The sequence below is a fragment of the Athene noctua genome, chromosome 2 (genome assembly GCF_965140245.1).
Source record: "Athene noctua chromosome 2, bAthNoc1.hap1.1, whole genome shotgun sequence".
Lineage (NCBI taxonomy): Eukaryota > Metazoa > Chordata > Aves > Strigiformes > Strigidae > Athene > Athene noctua.
In genome coordinates, this window is record NC_134038.1 from 23,915,434 (window position 1) to 23,923,617 (window position 8,184).

Consider the following 8,184-nt stretch of genomic DNA (forward strand, 5'->3'; position numbering starts at 1 on the left):
TTGAACCGAGAGAAGAACTCTGCTGTGGTGTCAGTGATGGAGAAGGAAACAAGGTCAGCTTTGGCCAGAAAGTCTGTGTCATGCTATGGGCAAGCTGTCTGGCTCCTTTCACAAGGAGTCTGATGATACAATAAATTGAGCTGTAATGTACTAAAATTGGGTTAAAGCAGTGTGTGACATGAAGCACTCACTGACATAAACTCCTCATGGTGGATCACATTTGTCCAAACAATTATGGTTTTACATCATATTGGCGGGGCTTTATGCAGGTTCTGTCACCATGTGTCCAGGCCAAGGTTTCATCACACCTCGTACAGCTACCTTGGAGGTTTTGTCATCTGTTCTTTCTTGCTCTCCACCTGCCCCTTAACCCTGGGCATCACCAGCTTCCTTCAAATGCAGATCTTTTCAATCTTGTTTGCTCCTTCTCTCTGCTACATGCAGGTCTCTTCCTGCCTCAGATCTCAGGTTTTGTGTCTGACTCCTCCAGAAGATGTTTGCCCAGACCGTCTTGCAACTGATGCAACTATTTCAAGTCACCCTGGAAAGGTGAGCACACCACAGAGATTGTGCTGACAGTGGGAGAGGGGAGCCCAGCAAACAGATCTGCAAGGTCCTTAGGTGGGCGCAACATTGTGGAGGAGTTCAATCAAGCCAGCAGACTCAATGGGAGCTCATTCAAGTCTCATTTTGAGGGTTCCATAGGGGCTTATCGTCAGCAGCCAACGCCTCATGCTGTGCAAGAGCTGCGTCTCCATGCCCTGGATACACCTTCCTCAGCAGGCATCCTGATCCCCAAGCCCCGCTGCCACTGCAGACCACCCCCAGTGTGGCAGCACCAGGCTGCAGGAGGCACTGTACCGCCCCGCCACCCTGGTAGCCACCCTTGCCTCTCTCTGGCTCAGTTTCATGCAGGTCTGTGAATCATATTCTACTCCAGTTTTGTTTTGCCTTTTGTTTTTCCTCTTTGCACTTCATTTTCAAACAGTCCTTGCACTTTTCTTTGGCTCACCATGTGAACTGAGATAATTAGTTACAGGCTGCCAGGGCCTGCAGGGCTGCACTAGAGGAGCTGCAGGCTGACATTTCAGAGCCAGCAGGGTTTCTGCCCTGCGTTAGAAGATGCCAGGCTACTGCTTCAAAGGTGGCAGGACTACAATAAAATGGTTAAAGGGTCTGGACTGAGACCTGTGAGAAAAGTTTAGGGGAAAGCATGGAGTAAGAAACACAGAAATACGTTCAGCATACGAGCAATCTGAAGTCACAGTGAACAGCTAAAGGATTTTATGAAGAGAAATTGGACAAAGCATCCTTTGCAATTTGGTCCTTCCAGTTCTCATGGCAAATGGATGACCTGCAGCTGGTCCAGTTATGGTCCGTGTTTCCTCTCGGGCAACACACTCTTAACGCTACTACCATCAGCCTTTTGAAAAGGAATATACACACAAAATTCTCACAACACAAAAGGGCTGGCACCCCATCATGCGCACAGTGTGCATGTGGCAGAGCAATACAGGCTTGCTCTGGAACAGGGAGCAGCAGATTGGCACATGCTGGCACCAAAATCCCTATCACGAATATGTGCCAATTCAGCAGTGCCCATCCGGAACCTGTTCAAGCCAGAGCTCACTCCAGTCTGACCCGCTCACTGAGCCAGCACCACAAGAGCAGTATGAACATTTTCCAGTGCATACCCTGCAAGAGAGACATGGCCTTGTTAGGAGAAAAGTAGTTGGGCGGGGGGATAAAATTTTAAAAAAATAAATGTTCTGCACTTCCACTGGGGATAGAACAAGATGGAACTGCAAAAATGGGAACTTGGGTCAGATATTGGGAAAATAATTTCCATATTAAGGAGAGTAAGGCCCTGGAACAGACTGCCTTAGAGATTACTGTATTGCCATCCTTGGAGGATTTCTATGAAAATGCTTGAAAAATATCAGTTGGGATGATACAGTGTTCTCACTGGGGGACAGAATGGACTAGGACACTTACCATGCTTCCCCCCTCCCCCAATTCTGCATCTGTAATAGTCTACAATCTGCCATAATCAAGGTGTTTGCAAAGAAATATGGCAATAACTGTTTCCCCAAGTATACAACGCTTACCAGTCACTGCATGGCACTTTGAGGACACTGAGGAACAGCAGCATGATACTCAAAAATATTTTTGCTTCAAGTAGTTTGGCTCTTAAGGAAGAAATACTGTAGCTACTGATAAAGGGAGCAAGCCTCAGAGTTCAGCAATTCTGATTCTATCAAGTAAAGGGCAGAGGGAGAGAGAAAACACACTAATCTGTTTTTCACAATACCTTAATTTGATGGTTTCAAAGTGAGGGGGGTGGACTGCATCTGGCAGAGGAGGACAGGGCAAGAGAGCAGAGGATGTGGCTGAGAGGAGGTGGCTGTACTGGGACAGGGCACCACAAAGCATACCCTCCAGGAAGGAAGAAGGGGTGAGAGGAAAACTGGCGGGAGACCCGGAGCAGCTGAGCATGTCCAGCAGGGCACCCAGTGAGAGCTAGGTGCTGTCTCCCCCAGCTCCTGCATTACACTGTCCCTCTCCTCCAAGAACAGCCCAGCCCCAGCCCCTGCTCTGGGACCTCTCCCTCTGCCCACCCATCTTTCCACCCAGATAGCATCTCCCGAGGCTTCATACTTAAATAGTTCTTAGAGTGAGGAGCGGGAGACAGAACATACTCTTGAGGAGATACGAGGGGAAAAAGCTCAGCACCTTCCCATTCCTTCAGCTGCACTTGGCACTGGAGAAAACTGTTGCTTTGTTTGCTTCAGACACATTTTGAAGTAATTATTACCTTCCCCGTGTCACGACTGCCTGAGGATGATGCTTCTTTCCCTGTCACTGCCAAAATGACTTCTCCACAAGTTCAGTAAAGGAAACAGACATACAGTTCTTTGTACAAGTGAAAAATACTTATCAAATAGCCCCAAAAATAAGAAATCAAAACTGCTTGTGCCCACATTCCAGAGGACTCAAAATATAAAGCTTTGAGACCTTGATCTAGGTTTTTTTTTTTCCTTTTTTAATTTTTAATTAAATAAATTACTCAGAATTTGGGATTGGCTCTGCTCAAAAGATTATCTAGCACTGGAAAGCCTATGTGGACTAGGTAGACTACCAAAAGCAAACAGTGTTATCAGCTAGGCGCTCAGTTTAAAGAAAGTGGCACTCCCCTTCAAAAGGTACATGTTCTTCCTTATCTCTTTAACACAGACCATCAACGTTTTAGCTTTCACAATGCAATTTTAGCATATGACATTGCTCCATAGCTAAACACAAAACGCCAAGATGTGAAAAAGATCATGCAGCTCCTGAACTCAGAAACACAGCATGTGTATTCTGAATAAAACTTTATTTTTAAAATCAACTATCATCCGTGTTAATTTAAAAAAAAAATCTTCAATATTAGCACTTTTCAGATACAATTTCAAAATGCTTCCTGTGGCTAACTACAAAGAACTGGGTTTGCATAATTTCCACAGCTTAGTGGAATCCATCGTATATCAAAACATCGTAATTCTTAGGCAACAAAGAGGAAATTTATTGAAGTGTGAACACATTTCAATAACTTCCCTATTTCCGTGATAGCCTAAAATAAAAAACCAATTGCATTCATAAATCATTAAACTAGAGGCACAAAAGAAAAATCTTCTTTCTGCTTAGAGCTTTAAGTTACAAAGGATCTTTAACACTGGTAGAACTTGAGTTTAGAAAACACGTATCTGCGTAGTCTAAAACATTAATCAATTGCTGTTAGTGAAAAATACCGGGTAAACTTTGCTCCTTTTACTGTTTGGTAGTTCTATTAACATTTAGCTGAAAGGAAGCAACATGTCCATCAGGTAAATTGTCTTATCTAGATTGTGAAATACTTCAAAGATTTATAATTAAAGAATTATTACCCTTCATTCAATTCCTGATCAGCTTAGAGTCCCTGAAGCTGATAATGGAAACACTGAGTTACATCTTCCAGCTAAATCTCAAGCCTGGGGTTTCCCAAAGCATCAGTTTCTGTTAAGAAGGCCACCTTCCAGGCCCAGCCACACATGTAAAAGCTGCAATGACAGGGCATACACTGGGTCTGGGCAATAAGCCCAGCTGATGAGACAAGCGTGCTACAGCAACTTTTATCAGCCACCATACAGAACTTGAGCAGAGCTAAACGGATCTTGGAAAGACTCAGATAAGAATATCAAGTAACACTCAACAAGGGGTCTCCTGCCAGGATCCCTCCCAGACCCCAAACCTCACTCGGGGCTCTGGACTGTGGTTCTGGGTTGGCAATCAGCAGAACCAAGCATGCAAGCATCTAAGTCCTGTATGAGATTTAATCCTAAATGACTAGCAGAATTTGACAGCACCAAAATCTAAAGCTTAATACAAATCTTGTGCCTCAGCCACAAAACCATCCTTTCTTTTTGCCTGAAAACACTTAGGTCACATCTTGAAAAGTAAGTTTAATATGTTTGTTAATAGGAAGAGGACAAGATTTTGGGCACCATCAGCTAACTATACCTACCTCCTACTGTGAAGGGGTTTTCCTCTTATAAAGGATATCTAAATGCCCCGTTTAACACTTTTTGATGGTATAGGGTTGTGGGGGGAATAGACAGCAAAACTTCTACTAACTCTACATCCTTGCTTCAAGTCAAAGCAAAATGAGTGCCATCTATGAGGACAAGACTCGAGCAGCATATTATTTTGCTGAAAGAAGAAATACTAGACATGTTTAGTTAGAAAAGTCCAGTGCTTTTGAACACTAATTTGAACTCTTCTGGATATCCACCTAAGGTTGAGTACATTTTTAGTGCCCTAGTAGCATTTAGCGTTAGAAAATTCTTAAGTCATATGTTATGAGGCTAATAGCAAGATCACTGAAAAGTTGCTCTCTGCTGAGCAAAACTTGCAAATTTTTAAAAAAAACTGGGCAAGAGAGAAGAAAGACCCTACCATGCTCTGGGTTCTTTCTTGTCATGATCCAGGAGTACAGAAATGGAGTGACTTAACTCACATGAAAGAGGAAAAACATGACTAGGCAAGAAGAAACATGTAAGAATATGCCCAGGTGCCAATGACAGAGAAGTGCGAAAGAAACATTAGTATGAAAAAAAGACAGTCTGGACAAAGGAGATGTGCTGAAGAAGAGAACCAGGTAAGGAAGGGAGAGAGCAGAAACATTATATAATACATCCTAGGGAGGGCATTATAAACCAGTATTTAAACTAGAGATCTTTTTTCCTCTATAAAAAACACAGTTTCAATTTTAATAAACACATCAAATGTCACTATATGTTGACTCTAGCCGTGTGCTTTACTCATCCGGCAGAAGTAACCATTTCTACAGCAGAGCCAGCAGAAGAGGACACGTTCATTTGTCAGCTGCTTCAAATCCAAAGTCGGAATCTCAGTTTAAAACACCCGTGCGGGGCTGGGGGGTGTGGGTGCGGACTGAACGAAGATGTCATACTTTGCCATGCAACAGATGGGGAGATGCCAGTTCTGCCGTGGGTTTGGTGACCTACAACAAGAGGCAGTAAAACTGCATCAGCTGCTGAATGCAAGTGGAATCCTTCACATGTGACAGCAGAATTCCGCAAGTACTCCCTCCTACAGCTCTATTTAAACCCGAGATGGCAAATGCTGGTGAAAGAAAAATAAAACAAGATACAAAATATGAGAAAATAAAATAACATAAGAAAATGCAGACAATTCTTCCTCTTTCTGTTGAAAAACCAAACAAACAAAACCCAAAAAACCCCCAACCAGTCAAAAAAAAAACCAAACCAGAAGAAAAACTATGTTAAACATAAAAGAGCTGTTATCTCCAAGACTTCTGCAAATCTAATATATGGCTACATTTGTTCTAATTTATTTAGCAGGAATTATACACATTTGATTCTATTCTTCTGTGAGAATCTGAAAGACATTTAATTAGTTGGTAATAAAAATCCCATAGAATTCTAAAAGATAGGAAAATACTTTCCTTTTTTCTGAAAGGCTTCATTTTTTTAGGACTGGAGAAGCTAGCTAAAAATAAACCAGCAGTACATTTGTCACAGGGTTTTCTAAAATTCACAGGATTGCTTCTCCTCTGAAAAAATCTTTATAGGCACAAGTCACAATCTGACCAGCTTCTAACAGGACATTATTGCCGTGTATTACCCCCTCAAACTGCTCAGAGTAATTGTAGCTGCCCTACACACACATTAAAACTACAGAAAGATGGTCAGCTAACACCTGATAGTATTCAGTCCACGACCAAAACTTTAATGTTTTAATACCAAATACAGCAACAAAATACATTGAACTTAAGCAACAATGACAGCAGAACATAGATGCTGTTTCTACTAAAATCAGCTTTGCCAGTCTACTGACAATCCTCCTCCTGGAGATGCAGCTTCAAATTTTCCCCCAGTCTTTCACCGCTTTTTGAGCAAAATCCACAATACCTAAAAGGTGCAGCTCTGGTTTGCACAGCTCGGGGGGTTTAAATTAAAGGCATCACCGGGCTTCTCATGAGCCAGCCGAGCTTTGCCAGCAAAGCTTCTGAATCCTAGTGCAAGCATACCAAGCCCGTGAGGCGATGTTACCTAATGCCAAGTCAGCCTTGAGAGAAGAAAGAGAGAGAGGGAGGGAAAGAAGAGAGGGAAAAGGAAAGGAAAGAGGGAAAAGGAAAGGAGGAAGGGAGGGAGGAAGAGAGGGAGGAAGAGAGGGGAGGAAGAGAAGGGAGGAAGGGAGGGAGGAAGGGAGGGAGGAAGAGAAGGGAGGAAGGGAGGGAGGAAGAGAAGGGAGGAAGGGAGGGAGGAAGGGAGGGAGGAAGGGAGGGAGGAAGAGAGGGAGGAAGAGAGGAAGAGAGGGAGGAAGAGAGGGAGGAAGGAAGGAAGGGAGGAAGGGAGGAAGGAAGGGAGGGAGGGAGGAAGGAAGGGAGGGAGGGAGGAAGGGAGGGAGGAAGGGAGGGAGGAAGGGAGGGAGGAAGGGAGGGAGGAAGGGAGGGAGGAAGAGAAGGGAGGAAGGGAGGGAGGAAGGGAGGGAGGAAGGGAGGGAGGAAGAGAGGGAGGAAGGAAGGAAGAGAGGGAGGAAGAGAGGGAGGAAGGAAGGAAGAGAGGGAGGAAGAGAGGGAGGAAGGAAGAGAGGGAGGAAGGAAGGAAGAGAGGAAGGAAGGAAGAGAGGAAGGAAGAGAGGAAGGAAGGAAGAGAGGAAGGAAGAGAGGAAGGAAGAGAGGAAGGAAGGAAGGAAGGAAGGAAGGGAGGAAGGAAGGAAGGGAGGAAGGAAGGAAGGGAGGAAGGAAGGAAGGGAGGAAGGAAGGAAGGGAGGAAGGAAGGAAGAGAGGAAGGAAGGAAGAGAGGAAGGAAGAGAGGAAGGAAGGAAGAGAGGAAGGAAGAGAGGAAGGAAGGAAGAGAGGAAGGAAGGAAGAGAGGAAGGAAGAGAGGAAGGAAGAGAGGAAGGAAGAGAGGAAGGAAGGGAGGGAGGGAGGGAGGGAGGGAGGGAGGGAGGGAGGGAGGGAGGGAGGGAGGGAGGAAGGAAGGAAGGAAGGAAGGAAGGAAGGAAGGAAGGAAGGAAGGAAGGAAGGAAGGAAGGAAGGAAGGAAGGAAGGAAGGAAGGAAGGAAAGGAAGGAAGGAAAGGAAGAGAGGGAAGGAAAGTTCCGAAGGGGGCTCGGGCCTGTGCACCGGCAGGAGAAAGCTCTCACTAACTTTTAACAGCACGGCTGCGGCCCTGAGGACCAGCCCACCCCAGAGGCAAGGCGCTGGGAAGCACGGCGGGGCCCCGGGATGCACCCCCGAGCCGCCACAGGGCGGGAAGGAGGGAGGGTGCCTGTTTCCCGTGCGGCAGCCTCGAACCCCGGCACGGAACGGAACGGGGACGACTCTCCGGCCCGGGCAGGCCCAATCGCGCTGCGGCACCATCACCATCGCCACCGCCGGCCGCCGTTCCGCCGCGCCCGCCCCGGGGCGGGAGCATCGCCTCCCCCGCGCCCCGCCCCGCCGGCGGAAGCGGCCCTGCCGCGCGTGCGCCGCGGGACAGCCCGGGTCCCGCCCCTTCCGGCCGGCACGCGACCGTCCTTGCCCGCGCGCGCCACTGACGGCAGCGCCACCCCTCCGCGCAGGCGGCCCAAGGCGGGCGCGAGGCGGGGCGCACGCGCGCGGCCGCTCGCCGCTCCTGTC

The 8,184-nt window shown here is 46.7% G+C and overlaps 1 long non-coding RNA gene across 1 annotated transcript; it reads right to left on the bottom strand.

Moving 5' to 3' along the window:
• Window positions 1–3,354: 3,354 nt before the first annotated feature.
• Window positions 3,355–7,984, bottom strand: LOC141956802 (uncharacterized). The gene is made up of 2 exons (XR_012633018.1): window positions 7,714–7,984; window positions 3,355–5,539 (listed from the first exon to the last, which is right to left on the bottom strand). It is a non-coding gene; the product is annotated as an uncharacterized LOC141956802 (long non-coding RNA).
• Between the last annotated feature and the right edge of the window lie 200 nt (window positions 7,985–8,184).